The following is a 27917-nucleotide window of genomic DNA, read 5'->3' as shown; positions in this document are numbered from 1 at the left end:
GCTTGGATCACTGAACTGAGCAATGTCAGGCCAAGAGGGAGAAAACAAAACACCAAAGTTAGAAGACAAAACCATAGGTATGACTTAGAGGAGGCAAGACACAAAAGCTGAGGCAGAGGAGAAATAAATGAGAGTTCAAAAGAAAAACTCAAAGGATTGAACATATATAGTGGTACAAAATGACATCAATTTAGGAATGATTAATTTTGCTACAAGATTCTGGAATCTTTTACTTGCAGTCCATTATACTTCCACTTGGCAAGCAATGGCATAGAAACTCCTCAATTCTCACCCATGAACCACTGGCTAAAGAGTTGATAGACTCCATTTGTTTTGTAGATTTACATTTAAGAAAATAAAATAATATATTTTCAGACAATTTACTCAACATTATGGGAGAGAAAAAATGCACCAAAAAAAACCCCATAAGATGTTTCTAAAGTTTCAAAGTGGAGTACCTGAATTAAAATATTTAACTCTAAAAATATCAGGTGTAAAAATTTTGGTCCTTCCACTGACTTATCTCTATTTCCCTTCCCCCTGGCAAGTGGCATTTATCTGCCATCTCAACTTCTTGCCCTCAAATAGATAGTCTGTACTCACATAAGTGCAGGAGATTCTGTGCAAAAACTTGACTGATTAAAAATCCTAGACTGCTTCAGCCAGTTTTCTTTTTTAATTCTCTTCATGATCTAGATGGCTGTACTTTGTTTCCTGTTGGCAATAATTGATAATAATCTGTTTTTTCAGGGCAGTATCATCTCCAGACTATCTGGATTATCTATTGTCTTAATATCTGCTTAATGTCCATCTATATTATAACATCTAAAGTTGATAAAGTAACCATAATATTCTTACTCTGCAAATTGGATCACTCCCTTGTTCACTGACCTGACTTGGGCCACTTTCCTGACTTGGTTCATACACCTTACTGTTACTCTGCTTTTTGTTTTGCAGGGAACCTGACTCCTCAACAGGACTGAATGTCTCTGAGCAATAAAACAGTAAATAAATAAAATAAAATAAAGTGTTTATTCTTCCTAGAACAATGTCCCCTGCTTAAGTATGTGTCAGGAATATATTTTCCTATATTATTGCATATTTTAATCATTATATTTTATGCTGATTAACTGAATTCCAGATTTTATTTACTGCAGACTATTCCTTAACATCTAAATATCAAAATTACATATGTAAATTACTCTTTCTAGTAGCTGCATACTTGGAGTGTAGATATAAAAGACTGACTCATATTCCTGGTGAAATTGTCTGTTTATAAAAATATAATTATCCCTTTTGCTTAGTAATGCTGTTTGCCATAAATTCTACTTTGTCTGCTATTAATATTGTGACATCAATTACATTTTAATATTTGTATTATTAACTAAAGTCAATACTTCATTCTGATTTCCTTATTTTTAATGTCCTTTTTCTGTCTCAGGATCTTATCCAGGATAAACTTTACATTTATTCTCTTTTCTCCCTACTCTTCTCTCAGCTGTGTCAATTTCTCACATTTTTCTTGTTTTGAAGACCTTGAGAGTTTTGAGGAGTCTTGGTCAGATATTTTGTAGAACGTCATTCCATTGAGATTTTTCTGTTGTTTTTCTTATGATTACCCTGGCGTTACTGGCTTTTGGGAGGAAGACTACAGAGTAGAAGCGTCATTATTATTACATCATAACAAGACATATTAACATGACATCACTGTTCATGCTGTCCTTAACCACATGGCTGAGGTAGTATTTGTTGGATTTCTCCACTGTAAAGTTGCCCTCTCCTTTCAATACTATGCTCTTTGGAAGAAAGTCACTATGTGAGGCTCATACTTATGAAGTGGAGAATTACACTCCACTTTCTTGAGGATAGATTATGTACTTAAATTATTTGGAATTTTTCTGCATGAGAGATTTGTGCCTGACTGCCTGCCTGCATCCCTTCATTCCTTCCTTCCTTCCACCTTTTTCATTTATTTATGTCAGTATAAACTAATGGATATTTATACTTTGGGTGATAATACAGTACTACTTTATTTTTTGTCACTGCTCAAGTTGTTCTGGCTTGAACCATTGGGAGCTCTTCTATTTGGGTCATGTTTTCCTTTGACATTCTTCCACCAATGCACAATGCACAATGCTCTATCACCTTGTATATTTCTTGCCCTGGTCCTAAAATCTGATTTTATTCCCAGGATCCCTGATTCAGTTTGTTTGATCATCAATATCTGAGTTCTATATCTATTCCACTAACTTAATTTTAGTTAATATTTGTATAGTATATATTTATATACATTAACTGAAAACATTCCTCTCACAATATTTTGTGTCTCAACATAAAATCAGTTTCACAAACTTTAACTTAAATTTGCTGTTTTGTAAATCTGAATTTATTTTGATTACTAGTAAGTATTATTTCAAAAATTATGTTCTGTATCTCATAATTAGCAAGTTTATCTTTGCTTCTGCTTTCATTCTCTTTGGCTGTTTTTTGTTGGATTTACTTAGTTTTCTCTAGGTCTTCCTCTTTTCTCTTTCTGATTTGGAAATTAAATATGCTACATATTTTTTTTTTGTTTGTTTGATAACTCTTAAAACTTCCACATAAATATTTGACTGAAAAATTCCCTAATTTAAATTGTATCTTCATTTTCACCCCTTATATTTGTATTACAGTTTCATCTTCTTTTTTTTTCACTGCCCCTCAAATTTATTTTTTTCATCAATGGTTACTGAGATTTAATTTTATATTTACCAATTTCTATATTCACTATTTTGTCATTCCATTATTTCTTTCTAGCTTCATTTCTCTACTTACTGAATTCCCTGTGATCCTTCTTTTGACATTGGTTGATGGATATCAGTTCTTACTATTATTAACCAACTCAGCCTGCTTAAGATTTTCTCTAGATTTAATATTTCTGGTGTTTCCTGGTTTAGCTGATCTTCATGCTTTAGTCTCTATCATGACCCACAACTTCTTAGGGTAAAATACTTCAACTTGTTGGTTCTAAGGTTTTTTGCCATAATAATCTTTACTGCTAGCAGTTTCACCACAAAATTAACTGGCAGTAAGGCAATTATAACTGGTTGACATTTTGATTTGACAGTTTGGTTTCAACTGGTTGACAATGTGGCTCCATTTCTCCATTGACACGATACTCTCATTTTTATACTATATAAATCTTAGGCCTCATAATTGTCTGTACAGTGACAAGTGGAAGTGGTGGTCTTAAAATAGTGAATGATAACAACTATGTGTATCGACTTGTCAGAAAATCCTGGGATAAGAAAACTTACTGGAAGTGTGAAGTAAGAGAGTGTAAAGCCAGATTGCATACTTATTTTTTTTAATTTTTGTTATTTTACCTTTTATGGCAAAATTGTCTTATAGCCTATCCGTTGTGTGATGAAACTTCTTGAGGCAAATAAGTTGGCGACTAAAACACCAGACATGCAACTTGACACAATGAAACTGTGTTTTCTTTGGAAATCAACACAGCTCTTCATAATGGTTGATAAACAAATGATGCAGGTTTAATGGGTTAAAATCTATTTGTCACATTGTGAAAAAATAGAATGTTTTTTCACTCTATTTCATGTCTTCATGAACAGACTTTTGAGGGCTGTTTTTTGTACACTTATATTTGTTTGTGCTCAGTATAGATGATGGTGTTATAAAACAACTTGAATGTGAAGAGTTTATTTCCTTTAAGCTGCTCAAGAGCAGCTTCAGTATCTCCAATTCTGTCCTGGGAAGAACAACTTGGGTGCACAGAGATTAAAGACATTCTATTTTGTTGATATATATTGGTCACTAATATAATCCTAAAAAGTTCTTTTTGCTACCTAAACTTTCAGATATTGACTGGAACTTGTAATTTCATAACAACATGGATAGAAAAATGAAGTTTAAAAATTCTGTCAGTGTTTTTATTACAAAATAGCAACCTCAGAGTTTTATACCTTAGGTGTAAAATTTATAGTTAGATCAATCATTGCCCCAGGGCTCAGTTCAGGGGTGAATTTCATTTTCTGGGACATATTTTAAGCAAAATTTTAAGTATAGTAACACTTGGGATATACATTTTCCAGTTTGCAATGTTTAGATTAATAACAGAGACATTATAACTTTCCATTTTAGAAAATTAAGGACCATATTCCTGCCACTTTTTGATAAAATTCTCTTAAAGGTAATAGCACTTTCGCTCATACTGCAAATTGCAAATGAAAGTGCTCAAACTGTTGTTGAATCTTTGTATTCTTATAACGTCTTACCACTTTGCAGCAATTATCCAAAGAAGTTGAATTAATGCAGCTGTCAGAAGAAAAATAAAAGAAAAAATATACAACTTATTTATCCTTGTTACTCAACATAAATTCACTGAGTATTAGAATTAAAAGTGACCTCAGAGATAATCCTGCTCAGTTCCATAATTATCAGATGCAGACTCTGAAACTCCAATAAGTATAGAAATATCTGTGACAGAGGGACCAGTTGGTTGGGAATTATTTCCAGTTCCTCACTCCTAGTTTTCTGTCTATGTTATATTCTAGTGTTTAAACAGTACTTTATGCACGCTATTCATTTGCATTTTCCTTATTACTAATCACATTGAGATTTTGAGAATCTTTTCCAGTACTCTTTCACAATTCACATATGTCCTTTTGAAAATATCTGTTAAAATATAAAGCTAATTTTTATTGGGTTGTTCTATTACCAAATTTGAAATGTAATTTAAAAATATGATCTAAAAGTCTAACTTAGCTTTTTTTGGTTACTAAAAGTCAGTTGTCTCTTTATATTTCCTTAGCTGCATCTAATATCCTTTTGCTATTCCAGAATTCCATCCAAGATACTGTATTACATTTAGTTGTCATGTTTCTTTAGACTATTCTTGGTTGTGGCAGTTTTTCTGACTTTCTCTTTTTTTCATGACCTTGACAGTTTTGAGGAGTACTAGTCAAATATTTTATAGGATGGTCCAATATTAGAATTTTTTCTAATTTTTTCTCATGACAAGACTGGGTTTGTAGATCACTGGGAGGAAAACCATGGAGGTAAAGTGCCATTTTCATCACATCATTTCAATTGTATGTACAATCAACATGATTTATGGCTATTGATGTTGACCTTGATCACCTGTCTATGTTAGTATTTGTCAGTCATATCACTGCATTCACATTCTCCCTTTCCATTGTTTCCATACTGTATACTTTGCAGGAGAGTCAAAATATGCAGCTGGCATCTAAGGTGTGATATTTGAAATTCTTCTGCATAGGAGACTTGTCTCTCCTCTATTAGTCTATGTAGTTATTTATTTATGTTAATATGGGCACATGGATATTTATTTTATACTTTGGGTTATAATCCAATAATACTCTATTTTATTGCTCAAATAGTTTCAGCTTGGCATTGGGAGCTATTTCAATGGGCTTCTGTGCCACCATGACTTGCCCTCATCAACGTGTGTGTGGTGTTTCTGTTATTGCTGTTGTTTTCTGTTTTGTTTTGTTTTTGAGTACTTCCTTACTTTCTGCTTCTTCAAGATACTTCAGGCTCATCTTGTATATTTCCTGCCTTAGTTCTAGATTCAGTCATTTCTCCAAGGAACCTAAGTTCTTTTAATTTAAGAGTGGCTTTAGAAACCAAATTATGGGTGTGAGTCATATTTATTGAGGCTAGAGTATTGTTTCTTTAGTATCCCTCAGGTGATGGAGCAAAAAATATGTGTTTATATTAACTTGTGAACATATTTAGAAATATTTTATTATGTAACTATCTGTACCTATATTAAGCTAAACATTAGTTTACACTAATGTCTCTATTGCTAGTTAATTACCACATGGATCTTTTTTGTTTCCTCACTTTGTTTATCTGGTGGACTCCACTAGTAGGACTCTTGGCTTTTACCATCTGACCTCCATCTGCTTCATTATGTCATTCCAGTATACACATATGGTAGTATCAGAATTGTTAAATCATACACTGATGAGAAAAAAATTTATCAACTACAGTACAGTATCTATGTTCAGTTCCTTTTGACTTTAGTTTTATAGACTTCACTCATTTCTAAAGATACTTTGGTCAGCATTTCTTTCCTTCATCCCCTTCTGTGAAGTAGTTTCATATATTTGTATATCAGTTACATTTTCCTATGGTAGTCTTCATTCTTTTCTTGGATTCTCCCTGGCTCCTAAATGAATTTAAAAACTTGAATACATTTAGGATTACTCTTTGTGAAGATTTTTTATGGATTTTGACAAATGCATAATATCTTGTATCCATCATTACAATCTCACATAGAATGATTTTACTGTGCAAATAATTAATTCCCAGTGGTCCTTTTCCTGTCTCTAGAATTTTATATTTTCTGGAATGTCCAGTAATAGGAATCATACAATATTTAGCTTTGACAGGAACCTTCTATCAATTATCACTATGCATTTAAGGTTCTTCCATGTCTTTTTATGGCTTGACAGCTCATTTCTTTTTATCACTGAATAATATTCCATTCTATGGATGTGTATCAAAGCATATCTTGGTTACTTCCAGATGTGGTTATTATAAATAAAACTATTATAAATACTTGCATGTAAGTTTTTTTCATGAACATGGGTTGTCATGTTTACCTTTGGAATAAACTGCCACTTTTTATCTCAAGTAGTTGTACCATTTTTAATTCTTACCAACAATAAATACAAGTTCCTACTATTCTGTGTCCTCACTATAATTTGGCATCACCACTTGTAGTAATTCTAATAGGTGTTGTTTTTTCCCCTCATTATTGTATTAATTTGCAAATCCTATGACAAATATAATGAGCATTATTTCATACATTTATTTGCATCTGTATATTTTTTATTGAAGTATTGTAGGTGTGCATTTTATGTTTATTTCAGGTGTAAAACATAGTGATCCAATAATCCAACACATTATAAAATGATCATCACAACAAGGCCAGTAAACATCTACCACCATATAAAATAATTACAGTATTATTAGCTATATTCCTTATGTTGTACATTATGTTCCCACAACTTATTTATTTTATAACTAGGGGTTTGTATCTCTTAATCCCCCTTACTTATGACACCCAATTCCCATCCTCTACCACTGGGAACCACCAGTTTGCCCTGTATCAATGTCCTTTTCTGTTTTGCTTTGTTTGTTTTGTTTTTTAAATTCCACACTTAAGTAAGATCATACTGTATGTGTCTTTCTCTGTCTTATTTACTTGACATAATATGCTTTATGTCCAACCATGTTGTCGTCAATGGCAGGATTTCATTATTTTTTATGGCTGAGTAATATTCTGCCGTGTGTGTGTGTGTATGTGTGTGTGTGTGTGTGTGTATCAGATCTTATTTATCCATTCATCTATTGATGAACACTTATGTTGTGTCCATATCTTGGCTATTGTAAATAATGCTGCAATAAAAATAGGATTGCGTGTATCTTTTTGAATTACTGTTTTTGTTTTCTTCAGGTAAACACCCAGAAGTGGAATTGCTGGATCATATGACAGCTCTACTTTTAATATTTTGAGGAAGCTCTATAGTGTTTTTCATAGTGGCATTGCCAATTTACATTCACAACAATAGGGCACACAGGGATTCCCTTTTCTCTACATTCTTTCCAACATGTGTTATTTGATTTCTTATTAATGATAGCCATTCTGACTGATGTGAGGTGGTATATCATTTTGGTTTTGATTTGCATTTCCCTGATGATTAACGAGGTTAAGTATCTTCTCAACTGTCTGGATATCTTCTTTGGAGATTCAGGTCCTCTGCTCATTTTTAAAATGGATTTGTTTTTGGTTTGTTTGCTTGTTTGTTTGTTTTTGATATTGAGTTGTGTCATTTCTTTACTATAATTTAGATATTAACCCTTATCCTATATCATTTTCAAATACATTCTCCCATTTAAAAGATTGCCTTTTTGTTTTATTGAGAGTTTCCTTTGCTGGGCAAAAACTTCTTAGTTTGACATAGTACCAGTTGTACATTTTTGCTTTTATTTCTCTTGTCTGAGGAGACAGATCAAAAAAAAAAAAAAAATGTTGCTAAGACCAGTGTCAAAGAGCTTACTGCTTATGTTTTCTTCTAGTAATTGTAAGGTTTCAGGTCTTATATTTAAGTCTTACATAAAAGTCTTAAATTTATTTTTGTATATGGTGAAAAGTAGTCCAGTTTGATTCTTTTGCGTGTAGCTATCCAGTTTACCCAACATGACTTATTAAAAAGGCTGTCTTTTCCCCAGTGCATATCCTCACCTTCTGTGTTGTAGACTAATTGACCATATAAACATGGGATTATTCCTGGAATTCCTTTTCTTTCCATTGATCTTTGTGTTTGTTTCTGTGTCAGTACTGATTTAATTACTATACCTTTGTAGTATGGTCTAAAATTAGGGAACAAGATACCTCCAGCTTTGTTCTTCTTTCTCAAGATCGCTTTGGTTATTTCAGTTCTTTTGTGTTTCCATACGAATTTCAGGATTATTTGTTCTAGTTCTGTGAAAAATGCCATGGGTATTTTGATAGGGATTGCATTGTATCTGTAGATTGTCTTGGGTATTATAGACATTCTAACAATATCTATTTTCCAATCCATGAGCATGGTATTTCTTTTTTTCTGAGCATGGTATTTCTTTCAATTTATTTGTGTCATGTTCACTTTCTTTCCTTAGTGTCTTATAGTTTTTGGAGTACAAGACTTTCACCTTGTTGGTTAAATTTATTCCTAGGCATTTTATTCATCTTTATGCAACTATTGGATTTTGGATCATCTTTACTATCATCACTCTGAATTGTTTTTCAGGTAGATTGCCTATTTCCTGTTCATTTGTTTGGCCTGGTGGGTTTTTACTTTGCTCCTTCATCTGCTGTGTATTTCTCTGTCTTCTCATTTGGCACAACTTACTGCGTTTGAGGTCTCCTTTTCACAGGTTGCAAGTCTGTAATTCCCCTTTTTTTTTGGTGTCTGGTCCCAGTGGGTAAGGATGGTTCAGTAGGTTATGTAAGCTTCCTGAGGGAGGGGACTGGTACCTTTGTTTTGGTGGATGAGTTTAGATCTTGTCTTTCTGGTGGGCAGGACCTTGTCCATTGGTGTGTTTTGGGGTGTCTGTGAACTTAGTATGATTTTAGGCAGCCTCTCTGCTAATGTGTGTGGTTGTGTTCCTGTCTTGCAGGCTGTTTGGCATGGAGTGTCCAGCACTGTAACTTGCTGGTGGTTGAGTGGAACTGGGCCTTAGCATTGAGATGGAGGTGTCTGGGAGAACTTTTGCTGTTTGATATTATGTGCCGGGATGTCTCTGGTCATCCAAGTCCTGAACTCAGCTCTCCCACCTAAGAGGCTCAGGCCTGACACCTGGCCAGAGCACCAAGACCCTGTCAGCCACATGGCTCATAAAAAAGGTAGAAAAAAAAAAAAAAGGAAGAAAAAAAAAAAGGAAGAAAATAATAAAATAAAGAATATTATTAAAATATAAAATAAAAAATACATGTTATTAAAAATAAATTAAAAAAGAAAGAAAAATGAGAGCAATCTAACCATTAAACAAATCCACCAATGATAACAAATGCTAAAATCTTTACTAAAACTAAAACAAAAACAAAAAAAAAGTGGATAGAGAGAACCCTAGGACAAATGGTAAAAGCAAACTCATGCAGACAAAGTCAGACAAAGAGGCATACACATACACACTGACAAAAAGTGATAAAGGAAAAAAAAAAAAAATATATATATATATATATTTTTTTTTTAAAGGGAAGAGAGCAACCAAATCAATGAACAAATCTACCTAAGCTCTAAATACTAAACTAAGATAAACATAATACCAGAAACAAATTAGATGCAGAAAGCAAAGCCCAAGTCTACATTTGCTCCCAAAATCCACTGCCCCAATTTTGGGATGATTCTTAGTCTATTCAGGTATACCACAGATGCAGGCTACATCAAGTTGATTGTGGAGATTTAATCTGCTGCTCCTGAGGCTGCTAGGAGAAATTTACATTTCTCTTCTTTGTTTGCACAGCTCCTGGGTTTCAGCTTTGGATTTGGCCCTGCCTCTGCGTGTCAATCACCTGAAGGTGTCTGTTCTCTGCTCAGACAGGATGGGGTTAAAGTAGCAGCTGATTAGGGGCCTGTGGCTCACTCATGTCAATGGGATGGAAGGGTATGGAATGCGGGGCTAGCCTGCAGCGACAGAGTCTAGTGAGATGTTGCAACAGCCTGAGGTGTGCTGTGTGTTCTCCCAGGGATGTTGTCGCTGCATCAGCGGACACTGGCAGTGGCAGGCTGCACTGGCTCCCAGGAGGGGAGTTGTGGATAGCGACCTCTGCTTGCACACAGGCTTCTTGGTTGCAGCAGCAGCCTTAGTGTTTCATGCCCGTCTCTGGGGTCCATGCTGATAGCTGTGGCTCGTGCCAGTCTCTGGAGTTCATTTAGGCAGTGCTCTGAATCCCCTCTCCTCCCACACCCAGAAACAATGGTCTCTTGCCCTTAGGCAGTTCCAGGCTGTTTCCCAGACTACCTCCCATCTAGCTGTGGCACACTAGCCCCCTTCAGGCTGTGTTCACGCAGCCAACCCCAGTCTTCTCCCTGGGATCTGACTTCCGAAGCCGGAGTCTCAGTTCCCAGCCCCCACCCACCCCAGGCAGGTGAGCAGACAAGCCTTTCAGGCAGGGGAGTGCTGGTCGGCACGGAGGGAATCTCTCTGCTTAGCCCTCTGCACCCCTGCTGCTGCACCTTCTTATGCGGCTCTGAAGTTTCCCCCCTCCCAACCCCCGTCTCCACCAGTGAAGGGGCTTCCTACTGTGTGGAAACTTTTTCTCCTTCACAGTTCCCTCCCTGAGGTGCAGGTCCCATCCCTACTCTTTTGTCTGTGTTTTTTCTTTTTTCTTTTGCCCTACACAGGTACGTGGGGGAGTTTCTTGCTTTTTGGGAAGTCTGAGGTTTTCTGCCAGCATTCAGTAGGTGTTCTGTAGGAGTTGTTCCACATGTAGATGTATTTTTGATGTGTTTGTGGAGAGGAAGGTGATCCCCACTTCTTACTCCTCTGCCATATTGAAGGTCTCCCCTACATATATTTTTTATAATGAGTAATCCATATTGAAGTTTCTTTTTACTTCTTTTTATAAAGATATTGTTGCAGTTACTGTTTTTATTTTATTACCTTGCAAACTTGGAAAAGTATCATATTAAAAACGATGCACCACAAGCAAAGTCCACTAATCAAAAAATATTGCTAAGTGCCTTTGGACACTGGAGAATGAAATACTGGGAACAATATGGTACCTCTCTTCTCCCTTTCTGCTCTGCTATAAACTGCCTTACACCTTCTCTGTTAAAACATAGTATTAACTGGAATTATAAATTCCCATCAGAAGACACTATTTTTAATGAGAATAACTGGTTAATTTTTTGAGTAAAACATCATTCCATATCTTTTTATTTTATAGTTATGATATTCATAAACATTCAAAATGTATTATACAAACTCACATCATCTTGTCTTTTTATCATTACTTGTTATCTTGCCTATCTATACTATGTTACTCCTCTGCTGATTCTATTTATTACCAGTATTTTTATTTCATTCTTTTTTGTCTTATTTAATAGACTAAAATACTTTTATTACCTGTTTCCTTTTTGCATATTATAATCTTCTTAGCAGCTTCTTTACCAGAAATTTTATAATAAAATATTATGATTTTCAAGTCTTAAAAATAAGAGAATGTGTTTAAATATATTTTTCTATTTCTTGTCACTAGTTTCAAATATATATTTAATATTATTTTCTAATATATAATATTAATATTACAAAGTATACTAAAAATAAGACCAACAATATGTGTTAGGCAATTCACATTTTATTCTTCTAAAATTTATTGATTTCTAATCTGATAAAAATCAGAATATTTTCACAAATTTATTTTTGCCAAAAAAAAGACAAAATCTCTTTTTTTCCATCCTGAATAGGGTAATTAAAACAAACAAACAAACAAAACTATGCTCATGGTTTCAATTTCCTCCCCCTTCAACAGTAGGTAACAGGTTTTAGATTAGTAATGGTGATGGTCCATCATTTCAAAATTACCTCTATAGAGAAAACTATTAATGTACTACTCATGTGTTAACATGAAAAAATTGTGCAATCTACAGATTCAATGCAATTCTCATCAAATTACCAATGGCATTTTTCACAGAACTAAAACAAAATATTTTAAAATTTTTCTGGAGACATAAAAGACCCTGAATAGCCAAAGCAATCTTGAAAAGAACAATGGAACTGGAGGAATCAGACGCCCTGACTTCAGACTATACTACAAAGCTACAGTCATCAAAGCAGTAGGATACTAACACAACAGAAGAAATACAGATTAATGGAACAGGATAGAAAGCCCAGAAATAAACCCACACACCTATGGTCAATTAACTACAACAAAGAAGGCAAGACTATACAATGGAGGAAAGACAATCTCTTCAATAAATGATGCTGGGAAAATTGGATGGCTACATTGAAAAGAATGAAATTACAACATTCTCTAACACAGTACAAAAAAATAAACTCAAAATGGATTGAAAACCTAAATGTAAGACCTACTACTATAAAACTATTAGAAGAAAACATAGGAAGAACACTGACATAAATCACAGCAATCTTTTTTGAGCTGTCTCCTAGAGGAATGCAAATTAAAACAAAAATTAAAAAAAAGTACCTAATTAAACTCAAAAACTTTTGCACAGCAAAGGAAACTATAAACAAAATGAAAAGACAACCCAAAGAATGGGAGAAAATATTTGCAAACCAACAAGGGATTAATCTCCAAAATCTATAAACAGCTCATTCAGCTTAATATCAAGAAAACAAACAACCTAATAAAAAATGGGAAGAATACCTAAATAGACATTTCTCCAAAGAAGACATAAAGATGGCCAAGAAGCACATGAAAAGATGCTCAACATCACTAGTTATTAGAGAAATGCAAGTCAAAACTACAATGAGTTATCACCTCACACCCTTCAGAATGGTCATCATTAAAAAATTGACAAAGAATAAATGCTGGAGAGGGTGTGGAGAAAAGGGAACCCTCTTGCACTGTTGGTGGGGATGTAAATTGATACAGCCACTATGGAGCACAGTATGGATTTTCCTTAAAAAACTAAAAATAGTGCTACCGTACAATCCAGCAATCCCACTCCTGGGCATATATCTGGAGAAAACCAAGGTTTGAAAGGGTACATGCACCCCAATGTTCATTGCAGTGCTGTTTACAATAGTCAGGAGATGGAAGCAACCTAAATGTCCATTGAGAGAAAAATGGATAAAGAAGATGTGGTACATATATACAATAGAATATTACTCAGCCGTTAAAAGGAGTGAAATAATGCCTTTTGCAGCAACATGGATGGACCTGGAGATTATCATGCTAAGTGAAGTAAGTCAGACAGAGAAAGACAAATATCATATATCACTTGTATGTGAACTCTAAAAAAATGATACAAATGAACCCATTTAGAAAACAGGAACAAACTTGCAGACTTAGAAAACAATCTTATAGTTACCAAAGGTGAAAGGTGAGGGGAGGGAGGGATAAATTGGGTGTTTGGGATTGAAATATACACACTACTACATTTAAAATAGATAACTAACAAGGACCTATTGTATAGCACAGGGAACTCTGATCAATATATTGTAATAACCTAAATGGAAAAAGAATTTGAAAAAGAATAGATACATGTATATTTATCTTAATCACTTTGCTGTACACCTGAAACTAATACAATATTGTTAATCAACTATACTCCAATATAAAGTAAAAATGTGAAAAAAAACCTTTTCGGGGATTAGTGGCTACTAAGGGAGATTTGAGAATTATAACTTGAACAGTAAGTGATTAAATGACTTACCTCACAATTATGAAAAAGAAGGTCCAGGGGCATGTAAGAAATAAAATACTATATTTAAGACATGCAGATCATTTTGAAACTTGGGAATGGATGGAAGACAATGCTGACAGGTATTTAACATATAGGAAAATTTGTGTTTTGAATGCTCTGGTTTTGGCTTCCCTCGATCTTGCTAACTCACTATTACCACAGATGACATTTTTGAAAATGTAGAGAAGTTGATGTCCATCAAGATAAGGCTGAGAAACGGACTCTATTAGATTTTGCTGTTTATGATCAGTCTGAGATTAAGACTCAGTTCTTTGCTTGAAAATCAGAATTATTTACCCTAACATAGACCATTATAGACAGATTTTAGAAATTCATGAATTGGATTGTTTTTTGAAAAATAAACTACAGTAAATAACTTATAAAAAATTGTTAGTTTCTGTCAAGAGAGCTATATTGATAAAAATTCTGAGGAAATATTTGGTTCCATTGGATCAATTTCCCTGTTTCCCTTAGAATGATTCTATGTTATGGACAACCACTTACTGCTAAGGAACAATGGGGTATATCTAAATATTTCATATTCTCTCTGGTGATTGCCATTTCTTTTACTCCCCGCCCCCTCCACGCACACACACTTCTCAGACTTTAAGGTGTGTTCTCTCATTTTCATTGTTTTTTGGATATTCAACAATAAAGCTTACCTTAAATATCATCAAATGGCCAATCCACACAATTTAGTAATAGAGAAATTGAGCAGATAATGTTTATGGTTTATATCATTGCGCTTAAAGGATATAAGTTTTGACTCAGATCTCGGTTCAGCGTTTTTATATAGTACAATTAAATGCAAGTTCCTTAAAAGTTCTGAGTAGTAGTTTTCTCAACTGTAAGATGACGTTAATAAAAATCTATCTCATTGTGTTTCTGTAGGGAGTATACAAGATAATGCATATGTGTGATTAAGATGGTGCCTGATAGAAAGTTATAATAAATAGCATTGGCAGTTATTGTGGTAGAGATAAATTGCAATGGCGATCTTTTCTCCTTTTTTTTTTCTCTTCTACTCCTGGTCTTCAGCTAGAATGTAGGGCAACAGATACTAACTACAGCCCTCATTATAAAGACATCTTTCTGAATAGTTTCTCAGGGAGAAAGGCACTCCTAGTATCTCCACTACAATGTACAAATCCCTTCTATGATAATCACAAATTTTTATATAAAATGAACATATTCAACTGTGACAACTCATATTTTGTTATTACCTTGAGATAAATAGATATCTGTGAAAAATGGAAGGACTTACCCCATTAGACTCGAAAAATGCAGTGAGGAAAAATAAAGCAAAGGCAAAAATGTTTACTGTGACTGCCACTGACTTTCTGAAATTTTCGACTTATATTTCAGTAGGATTTTTCCCCCTTTGGCCAGAAAATGATATTTCTTTGGCTGAGAAGGACTTTATAAAGTTGAATAACTCATCATTAAGAAGTTCACCCAAGAGAAAAGCTACCTATTTCATTGTATTCATTGGGATTCATTGTGTTAAAAATAAATAAAAGAGGAAAATTATTAGTAGTTTTCACTCTTTTTAAATGTAGGAGATTGGTATTTTTGGCCATGTTATGCCTAGGTTGGAAAATTACAGTCCCAGGCCAATGCAAGTGAGATGAAAAGATAGTGACACGTTTTTAGCCATTCAGAAAAAATCAATAGTGTTTTACTGGAGCTTCAGTGAGAAAACAACTTGTCATGCCAGCAGCTAAGCAGTATGTGTCAAGAGAAAGAAACCACTGCTTAGTGCCAGCAGCCCAGGATGACAATTGTAGGCATGATTACTTTTTGCTGGTGGTTTCAGATCATTGATGCACAGAGTAAACTCTGATTAAAAGAGTAACTTGCAATGGTGGGAGAGCATGTTTTCTGCTCCAAGTTACAGCTCCTTTGGGTTTGTGATGTGACCAGAGCAAGACATAGTATATGTAATCCTCCTGGCCCTGTGGACAAAAAAAAAAAAAAAAAAATTCAGTTATTATTTTTTCTCATGATGTTGAATATCCAAATGGATCCCTCTATTACATAAATGAATACATTAAATTACCATCTGACACATATAGTATACTGTAGAAATGAAGAGCATGGATACTCTACATTGACCACATGTTTTCATCTATAGATTTTGTCACTTCCTAGGGTGCAGCCAAGGAGCAAATGTTTTTGCATCTGTTTACTTTTTTATATAGAGGGATAATAAACACTATGCACGGCATAGTGTTGTAATAAGGTTCAAAACAGTTAATATTTCTCAATAACCTAGAACAGGAGGGGGATGTTCAAGATGGCAGAGGAATAAGACATAGAGATCACTTTCCTCCCCACAAACACATCAAAAATACATCTACACGTGGAATAACTCCTACAGAACACCTACTGAACGCTGGCAGAAGACCTCAGACTTGCCAAAAGTCAAGAAAATCACCACGTACATGGATAGGGCAAAAGAAGAAAGAAAAAACACAGACAAAAGAATAGGGATGGCACGTGCACATCTGGGAGAGAGCTGTGAAGGAGGAAAAGTTTCCACACACTAGGAAGCCCCTTCACTGGCAGAGACAGGGGTTGGGTGGGGGGGAAACTTTGGAGCCATGGAGGAGAGCGCAGCAGCAGGGGTGCAGAAGGCAAATTGGAGAGATTCCTACACAGAGGCTGAGTGCCAACCAACACTCACTGCCCTGAGAGGCTTGTCCTCTCATGCACCAGGGTGTGTGGGGGCTGAGAGCTGAGGTTCGGTCTTCAGAGGTCAGATCCCAGAGAGAAGACTTGGGTTGGCTGCATGAAAACAGCCTGAGGGGGCTAGTGCACCACAGCTAGCCAGGAGGGAGTCCAGGAAAATGTCTGGACCTGCTGAAAGGCAACAGACCATTTTTTCAGGGTACGTGAGGACAGGGGATTCCCTCCCCATGTGCCCACAGAAGGCAGAGCACCACCTAAGCGAGCTGTAGAGATGGGTGCAACCTGCAGCTATCAGCTCAGACCACAGAGACAGGCATGAAATGCTAATGTTACTGCTGCTGCCACCAAGAATCCTGTGTGCAAGTGCAGGCCATTATCCACAACCCTCCAGGGAGCCTGTGCCACCCACCACTGCCAGGGTCCTGTGATCCAGGGACAAAATCCCTGGGAGAAAACATGGCATGCCTCCAGCTGTTGCAACATCACCTCGGCCTCTGTCAATGCAGACTCCCTCAGCCTTCCAATTATGACTACCAAACCCCTCCCTCCCCATGAGCCTCAGTGAGCAAGAGTACCCTAATCAGCCATGGCTTTAACCCCCTCCTGTCTGGGTGGGGAACAGATGCCTGAGGGCAACCTACACTCAGAGGTGGGGCCAAAACCAAAGCTGAATCCAGGAGCTGTTCAAACAAAGAAGAGAAAGGGAACTTTCTCCCTGCAGCCTTAGGAGCAGCAGATTAAATCCCCACAATCAATCTGATTTACCCTGCATCTATGGAATACCTGAAGAGACAACAAATTTTCCCAAACTGAGGCATTGGACTTTGGGAGCAAATATAGACATGGGGTTTGAAGTCTAATACTTATTAGTTTCTGATTTTTATGTTTATCTTAGTTTAGTTTTTAGTGCTTGTTATCATTGGTGGATTTCTTTGTTGGTTTGGTAGCTCTCTTCTTTTATATTAATTTTTTTATTTTAATAATTTTTTTATTTCTCAATTTTATTTTTTTTAAATTTTTTTTTCTTTATTTTTTTCTCCATTTTCTTCTCAGCCATGGGGCTGAGAGGGTCTTGGTGCTGCGGCCTGGTGTCAGGCCCGAGCCTCCGAGGTGGGAGAGTCGAGCTCAGGACATGGACCACCAGAGACCTCCCAACCCATGTAATATCAATTGGTGAGAGATCTGCAAGAGACCTTTGTCTCAGTGCTAAGAACCAGTTCCACCCAACGTCCAGCAAGCTCCAGGGCTGGGCACCCCATGCCAAACAACTAGTAAGACAGTAACACAAACCCACCCATTATAAGAGAGGCTGCCTAAAGTCATACTAAGCACATAGATACCCCAAAATACACCACCGGACATGGTCCTGCCCACCAGAAAGAGAAGACCTGCTCCAACCACCAGAACAAATACACCTGTTCCCTCCACCAGGAAGCCTACACAAGCCACTGAACCAACCTCACCCACTGGGGGCAGACACCAAAAACAACGGGAACTACAAACCTGCAGCCTGCAAAAAGGAGACCCCAAACACAGTAAGTTAAGCAAAATGAGAAGACAGAGAAATATGCAGCAGATGAAGGAGCAAGGTAAAAACCCACCATACCACACAAATGAAGAGGAATTAGGCAGTCTACTTGAAAAAGAATCCAGAGTAATGATAGTAAAGATGACACAAAATCTTGGAAATGCAATGGTGAAAATACAAGAAAGGTTTAACAAGGACCTAGAAGAACTAAAGAGCAAACAAACAATGAAGAACAACACAATAAATGAAATTTAAAATTCCCTACAAGAACTCAATAGCAGAATAATGGAGGCAGAAGAATGGAGAAGTGACCTGGAAGATAAAAGAGTGGAAATAACTGCCACAGAGCAGAATAAAGAAAAAAGAATGAAAAGAATTGAGGAGAGTCTCAGAGCCCTCCGGGACAACACTAAATGCACCAACATTAGAATAATAAGGGTCCCAGAAGAAGTAGAGAAAAAGAAATGGTCTGAGAAAATATTTGAAGAGATTTTACAGGCAAACTTCCCTAACATGGGAAAGGAAATAGTCAAGTCCAGGAAACACAGAGATTCCCATACAGGATAAAGGTAAGGAGAACATGCCAAGACACATATTAATTAAACTATCAAAAATTAAATACAAAGAAAAAATATTAAAAGCAAAAAGGGAAAAGCAACTAATAACATGCAAGGGAACCCCCGTAAGCCTAACAGTTGAATTTTCAGCAGAAACTCTGCAAGCCAGAAGGAAGTGGCAGGACATATTTAAAGTGAGAAAAGGGGAAAAACCTACAACCAACATTACCCTACACAGCAAGGATATCATTCAGATTCGACGGAGAAATTAAAACCTTTACAGACAAGCAAAAGTTAAGAGGATTCAGCACGACCAAACCAGCTTTACAACAAATGCTAAAAAAACTTCTCTGGGCAGGAAACACAAAGGAAGGAAAAGACCTACAATAACAAACCCAAAACAATTAAGAAAATGGTAAAGGGACATACATATCGATAATTTCCTTAAATGTAAATGGATTAAATGCTCCAACCAAAAGATATAGAATGGCTGAATGGATACAAAAACAAGAACTGTATATATGCTGTCTACAAGAGACCCACTTCAGACCTAGGGACACATGTAGACTGAAAGTGAGGGGATGGAAAAAGATATTCCACACAAATGGAAATCAGATGAAAGTTGGAGTAGCAATTCTCATATCAGAAAAAATAGACTTTAAAATAAAGACTAATACAAGAGAAAAAGAAGGACACTATATAATGACCAAGGGATCAATCCAAGAAGAAGATATAACAATTGTAAATATTTATGCACTCAACATAGGAGCACCTCAATACATAAGACAAATCTAACAGCCATAAAAGGGGAAATCGACAGTAACACAATATTAGTAGGGGAATTTAACACCCCACTTTCACCAATGGACAGATCATCCAAAATGAAAATAAATAAGGAAACAGGAGCTTTAAATGATACATTAAACAAGATGGATTAATTGATATTTATAGGACATTTCATCCAAAAACAACAGAATACACTTTTTTCTGAAATGCGCATGGAACATTCTCCACGATAGATTATATCTTGGGTCACGAATCAAGCCTTGGTAATTTAAGAAAATTGAAAACTTATCAAGTATCTTTTCCAATTACAATGCTATGAGACTAGATAGCAATTACAGGGAAAAAAATGTAAAAAATACCAAAACAAGGAGGCTAAACAATACATGACTAAATAACTGAATAAATGAAAGAGGAAATCAAAAAATACCTAGAAACAAATGAAAATGAAAACACTACGGCCCAAAACCTATGGGATGCAACAAAAGCAGTTCTAAGAAGGAAATTTATAGCAATACAATCCTACCTCAAGAAACAAGAAACATCTCAAATAAACAACCTTAACTTACACCTAAAGCAATTAGAGAAAGAAGAACAAACAAAACCCAAAGTTAGCAGAAGGAAAGAAATCAGAAAGATCAGATCAGAAATAAATGAAAAAGAAAGGAAGGAAATGACAGCAAAGATCAATAAAATTAAAGCTTGTTCTTGAGAAGATAACAAAATTGATAAACCATTAGACAGACTCATGAAGAAAAAATGGAGGAGACTCAGATCAACAGAATTAGAAATGAAAAAGAGAAGTAACAACTGACATTGCAGAAATACAAAGGATCATGAGAGATTACTATGAGCAATTATATGCCAATAAAATGGACAACCTGGAAGAAATGGACAAATTCTTAGAAAAGCATATCCTTCTGAGACGGAACCAGGAAGAAATAGAAAATATAATCAGGCCAATCACAAACACTGAATTGAAACTGTGATTAATAATCTGCCAAGAAACAAAAGCCCAGGACCAGTTGGCTTCCCAGACAAATTCAATCAAACATTTAGAGAAGAGCTAATATCTATCCCTCTTAAACTCTTCCAAAATATAGCAGAGGGAGAAATACTCCCAAACTCATTCTATGAGGCCACCATCACACTGATACCAAAACCAGACAAGATGCCATAAAAGAAGAAAACTACAGGTCAATATCACTGATGTGCATGGATTCAAAAATCCTCAATGAAATACTAGCAAGCAGAATCCAACAGCACATTAAAAGGATCATACACCATGACGAAGTGGGGTTTACCCCAGGAATGCAAGGATTCTTCAATATATGCAAATCAATCAATGTGATACACCGCATTAAAAAATTGGATAATAAAAATCATATGATAATCTCAATAGGTGCAGAAAAAGTTTTCAACAAAATTCAACATGCATTTATGATAAAACCTCTCCACTAAGTAGGCATAGAGGGAACCTACCTCAACATAATAAAGGTCATATATGACAAACCCACGGCCAACAATGTTCTCATTTGTGAAAAACTGAGACCATTTCCTCTAACATCAGGAACAAGACAAGAGTGCCCAATCTCACTATTATTCAACATAGTTTTGGAAGTTTTAGCCATGTCAATCAGCGAAGAAAAAGAAATAAAAGGAATCCAAATCGGAAAAGAAGAAGTAAAACTGTCACTGTTTACAGATGACATGATACGATACACAGAGAATCCTAAAGATACTACCAGAAAACTACTAGAGCTAATGAATCAATGAATTTAGTAAAGTAGCAGGATACAAAATTAATGCTCAGAAATCTCTTGCATTCCTATACACTAATGACAAAATTCTGAAAGAGAAATTAAGGAAACACTGCCATTTACCATTGCAACATAAAGAATAAAATACCTAGGAATAAACCTACCTAAGGAGACAAAAGACCTGTAGGCAGAAAACTATAAGACACTGATGTAAGAAATTAAAGACGATACAAACAGATGGAGAGACATACCATGATCTTGGAAGAATCAACATTGTGAAAATGACTATACTACCCAAAGCAATCTACACATTCAATGCAATCCCTATCAATCTACCAATGACATTTTTCACAGAAGTAGAAAAGAAATTTACAATGTGTATGGAAAAACAAAAGACACCGAATAGCCAAAGCAATCTTCAGAAAGAAAAACCGAGGGGAGGAAACAGGCTCCCTGAGTTCAGACTATACTATAAATCTACAGTAAACAAGACAGTATGGTACTGGCACAAAAACAGAAATATAGATGAATGGAAAAGGATAGAAAGCCCAGAGATAAATCCACACACATATGGTCACCTTATCTTTGATAGAGGAGGCAAGGATATACAATGGAGAAAAGACAGCCTCTTCAATAAGTGGTGCCTGGAAAACTGGACAGCTACATGTAAAAGAATGAAATTAGAACACTCCCTACCACCATACACAAAAATAAAATAAAAATGGATTAAAGACCTAAATGTAAGTACAGACACTACAAAACTCTTAGAGGAAAACATAGGCAAAACACTCTATGACAAAAATCACAGCAAGATCCTTTTTGACCCACCTCCTAGAGAAATCGAAATAAAAACAAAAATTAGAAAATGGGACCTAATGAAACTTAAAAGCCTTTTCACAGCAAAGGATACCATAAACAAGATGAAAAGAAAGCCCTCAGAATGGGAGAATATATTTACAAGCAAAGCAACTGACAAAGGACTAATCTCCAAAGTATACAAGCAGCTCATGCAGCTCAGTATCAAAAAAACAAACAACCCAGTCCAAAAATGGGCAGAAGACCTAAATAGACATTTCTCCAAAGAAGATATACAGATTACCAACAAACACATGAAAGAATGATCAACATCGCTAATCAATAGAGAAATGGAAATCAAAACTACCGTAAGGTGTTCCCTCACACCAGTCAGAATGGCCTTCATCAAAAATCTACAAACAATAAATGCTAGAGAGGGTGTGTAGGAAAGGGAACCCTCTTGTACTGTTGGTGCAGATGTAAATTGATACAGCTACTATGGAGAACAGCATGGAGGTTCCTTAAGAAACTAAAAATAGAACCACCATATGACTCAGCAATCCCACTCCTGGACATATACCTTGAGAAAACAATAATTCAAGAAGAGACATATACCGCATTGCTCATTGCAGCACTATTTACTGTAGCCAGGTCATGGAAGCAACCTAAGTTCCCATCAACAGATGGATGGACTGATGAATGGATAAAGAGGATGTGGCACATATATACAAGGGAAAATTAGCCATAAAATAAACGAAATTGAGCTATTTGTAGTGAGGTGGAGGGACCTGGTGTCTGTCATACAGAGTGCAGTAAGTCAGAAAGGGAAAAACAAATACTATATGCTATACTAGATTCTATATATGGAATCTAAAAAAAAGAAAAAAAAAGGTTCTAATGAACCTAGGGGCAGGGGCAGAAGAGGAATAAAGATACAGGCATAGAGAATGGACTTGAGGACACAGGGAGGGGGAAGGTTAAGCTGGGGCGAAGTGTGATAGTAGCACTGACATATATACACTACCAAATGTAAAAAAGCTAGTCAGAAGCAGCTGAATAGCACCAGGAGATTAACTTGGTGCTTTGTGACCACCTAGAGGGGTGGGATAGGGAGTGTGGGAGGGAGACACAAGAGGGAGGGGATATAAGGATATATGAATACATATAGCTGATACTTTGTCATACAGCAGAAGCTAATACAACATTGTGAAGCAATTATACTTCAATAAGGTGTTTAAAAAAAAGTAACCTAGAACAGTTTGAGGCCTACAGGATACATACAGTTAATGGCTCACAGGATATAATTCACACAGTTAAAATGTACAATTCAGTGGATTTTTATATATTCACAGAATTGTGCATCCTTCACCGCAATCAATTTTAGAACTTTTTCTTTACCCTCATAAGAAATCCTGATCCCAAACCTCTTTCCCACCAGCCACAAGCAGCCACGAATCTACTTTCTGTCTCTGTAGATTTGCCTATTATGGATAGTTCATATATTTAAATTCATACTATAAGTGGTCTTTTGTGACTAAATCCTCTACTTAGCCTTATGTATTCAAAGTTCATTTATGTTGTAACCTGTATCCGTACTACATTCATGGTTTGTTTGTTTGTTTTGCTCTTGTGTTCAATTATAGTTTTCATTACAGAAATAAGTTTTTTTAACTCTATCTTTTAGAAGCTTTTATGCTAGCTTACTACCTTCCCAGATAGCAAGTAATTTCTATCGGACTCAACAAATGTCTCATGGAGAAAATCAGCCATTCATTTGGAGATCCTCAATTTTCCAATTTGTTGCATAAGCTCCACATGACTCTAGGAAGCTTTGATAGTGACCCTTTCCTAATATTAGGATTTTTATTCTTTCTGCGGCTTCCACCTGTAATGCTTTTGATGTGCATCACTTACTCTATGCTTTTATTCTTTTTTTTTTTAGATTTTTAGAAATTTCATGTAATGTCTGAAACATTTATATTAACATATTTCCATACAAATACAAATATAAGATTTTCAGAAATTTCATGTAATGTCTGAAACATTTATATTAACATATTTCTATACAAATAACCCAATGAAAGTTTAGTATTAGTTGTTTTGTTTGTTTGTTGTTTTATACTGCAGGTTCTTATTAGGCATCAATTTTATACACATCAGTGTATACATGTCAATCCCAATCGCCCAATTCAGCACACCACCATCCCCACCCCACCGCAGTTTTCCCCCCTTGGTGTCCATATGTCCATTCTCTACATCTGTGTCTCAACTTCTGCCCTGCAAACCGGCTCATCTGTACCATTTTTCTAGGTTCCACAGACATGCATTAATATACGATATTTGTTTTTCTCTTTCTGACTTACTTCACTCTGTCTGACAGTCTCTAGATCCATCCACTTCTCAACAAATGACTCAATTTCGTTCCTTTTTATGGCTGAGTAATATTCCATTGTATATATGTACCACTTCTTCTTTATCCATTCATCTGTTGATGGGCATTCAGGTTGCTTCCATGACCTGGCTATTGTAAATAGTTCTGCAATGAACATTCGAGTGCATGTGTTTTTTAAATTACGGTTTTCTCTGGGTATATGCTCAGTACTGGGATTGCTGGGTCATATGGTAATTCTATTTTTAGTTTTTTAAGGAACTTCCATATTGTTCTCCATAGTGGCTGTATCAATTTACATTCCCACCAACAGTGCAAGAGGGTTCCCTTTTCTCCACACCCTCTCCAGCATTTGTTGTTTGTAGATTTTCTGATGATGCCCATTCTAACAGGAGTGAGGTGATACCTCATTGTAGTTTTGATTTGCATTTCTCTAATAATTAGCGATGTTGAGCATCTTTTCATGTGCTTCGTGGCCGTCTGTATGTCTTCTTTGGAGAAATGTCTATTTAGGTCTTCTGCCCATTTTTGGATTGGGGTGTTTGTTTCTTTAATATTGAGCTGAATGAGCTGTTTATATACTTTGGAGATTAATCCTTTGTCCGTTGATTCGTTTGCAAATATTTTCTCCCATTCCGAGGGTTGTCTTTTCGTCTTGTTTATGGTTTCCTTTGCTGTGCAAAAGCCTTGAAGTTTCATTAGGTCCCACTTGTTTATTTTTGTTTTTATTTCCATTACTCTAGGAGGTGGATCAAAAAAGATCTTGCTGTGATTTATGTCAGAGTGTTCTTCCTATGTTTTCCTCTAAGAGTTTTTTAGTGTCCAGTCTTATATTTAGGTCTCTAATCCATTTTGAGTTTATTTTTGTGTATGGTGTTAGGGAGTATTCTAATTTCATTCTTTTACATGTAGCTGTCCAGTTTTCCCAGCACCACTTATTGAAGAGACTGTCTTTTCTCCATTGTATATCTTTGCCTCCTTTGTCATAGATTAGTTGACCATAGGTGCGTGGGTTAATCTCTGGGCTTTCTATCTTGTTCCATTGATCTATGTTTCTGTTTTTGTGCCAGTACCATATTGTCTTGATTACTGTAGCTTTGTAGTATAGTCTGAAGTCAGGGAGTCTGATTCCTCCAGCTCCATTTTTTTCCCTCAAGACTGCTTTGGCTATTCGGGGTCTTTTGTGACTCCATACAAATTTTAAGATGATTTGTTCTAGCTCCGAAAAAATGCCATTGGTAATTTGATAGGGATTGCATTGAATCTGTATATTGCTTTTGGTAGTATAGTCATTTTCACAATGTTGATTCTTCCAATCCAAGAACATGGTATATCTCTCCATCTGTTGGTATCATCTTTAATTTCTTTCATCAGTGTCTTATAGTTTTCTGCATACAGGTCTTTTGTCTCCCTAGGTAGGTTTATTCCTAGGTATTTTATTCTTTTTGTTGCAATGGTAAATGGGAGTGTTTCCATAATTTCTCTTTCAGATTTTTCATCATTAGTGTATAGGAATGCAAGAGATTTCTGTGCATTAATTTTGTATCCTGCAACTTTACCATATTCATTAATTAGCTCTAGCAGTTTTCTGGTGGCAGTTTTAGGATTCTCTATGTATAGTATCATGTCATCTGCAAACAGTGACAGTTTTACTTCTTCTTTTCCAATTTGTATTCCTTTTATTTCTTTTTCTTCTCTGATTGCCGTGGCTAGGACTTCCAGAACTATGTTGAATAATAGTGGTGAGAGTGGACATCCTTGTCTCGTTCCTGATCTTAGAGGAAATGCTTTCAGATTTTCACCATTGAGAATGATGTTTGCTGTGGGTTTGTCATATATGGCCTTTATTATGTTGAGGTAGGTTCCCTCTATGCCCACTTTCTGGAGAGTTTTTATCATAAATGGGTGTTGAATTTTGTCAAAAGCTTTTTCTGCATCTATTGAGATGATCATATGGTTTTTATTCTTCAATTTTTTAATATGGTGTATCACATTGATTGATTTGCGTGTATTGAAGAATCCTTGCATCCCTGGGATAAATCCCACTTGATCGTGGTGTATGATCCTTTTAATGTGTTGTTGCATTCTGTTTGCTAGTATTTTGTTGAGGATTTTTGCATCTATATTCATCAGTGATATTGGTCTGTAATTTTCTTTTTTTGTAGTGTCTTTGTCTGGTTTTTGTATCAGGGTGATGGTGGCCTCATAGAATGAGTTTGGGAGTGTTCCTTCCTCTGCAATTTTTTGGAAGAGTTTGAGAAAGATAGGTGTTAACTCTTCTCTAAATGTTTGATAGAATTCACCTGTGAAGCCATCTGGTCCTGGACTTTTGTTTGTTGGAAGATTTTTAATCACAGTTTCAATTTCATTACTTGTGATTGGTCTGTTCATATTTTCTGTTTCTTCCTGGTTCAGTCTTGGAAGGTTATACCTTTCTAAAAATTTGTCCATTTCTTCCAGGTTGTCCATTTTATTGGCATAAAGTTGCTTGTAGTAGTCTCTTAGGATGCTTTGTATTTCTGCGGTGTCTGTTGTAACTTCTCCTTTTTCATTTCTGATTTTATTGATTTGAGTCCTCTCCCTCTTTTTCTTGATGAGTCTGGCTAATGGCTTATCAATTTTGTTTATCTTCTCAAAGAACCAACTTTTAGTTTTATTGATCTTTGCTATTGTTTTCTTTGTTTCTATTTCATTTATTTCTGCTCTGATCTTTATGATTTCTTTCCTTCTGCTAACTTTGGGTTTTGTTTGTTCTTCTTTCTCTAGTTTCTTTAGGTGTAAGGTTAGATTGTTTACTTGAGATTTTTCTTGTTTCTTGAGATAAGCTTGTATTGCTATAAACTTCCCTCTTAGAACCGCTTTTGCTGCATCCCATAGGTTTTGGGTCGTCGTGTTTTCATTGTCATTTGTCTCTAGGTATTTTTTGATTTCCTCTCTGATTTCCTCAGTGATCTCTTGGTTATTTAGTAACGTATTGTTTAGCCTCCATGTGTTTGTCTGTTTTACGTTTTTTTCCCTGTAATTCATTTCTAATCTCATAGCGTTGTGGTCCGAAAAGATGCTTGATATGATTTCAATTTTCTTAAATTTACTGAGGCTTGATTTGTGACCCAAGATGTGATCTATCCTGGAGAATGTTCCATGCGCACTTGAAAAGAACGTGTAATCTTCTGTTTTTGGATGGAATGTCCTACATATATCAATTAAATCTAACTGGTCTATTGTGTCATTTAAAGCTTCTGTTTCCTTATTCATTTTCATTTTGGATGATCTGTTCATTGGTGTAAGTGAGGTGTTAAAGTCCCCCACTATTATTGTGTTACTGTCGATTTCCTCTTTTATAGCTGTTAGCAGTTGCCTTATGTATTGAGGTGCTCCTATGTTGGGGGCATATGTATTTATAATTGTTATATCTTCTTCTTGGATTGATCCCTTGATCATTATGTAGTGTCCTTCCTTGTCTCTTGC

Source organism: Balaenoptera physalus (genome assembly GCF_965194825.1).
Source record: "Balaenoptera physalus genome assembly, chromosome: 15".
NCBI lineage: Eukaryota > Metazoa > Chordata > Mammalia > Artiodactyla > Balaenopteridae > Balaenoptera > Balaenoptera physalus.
This window is presented reverse-complemented; position numbering follows the sequence as displayed.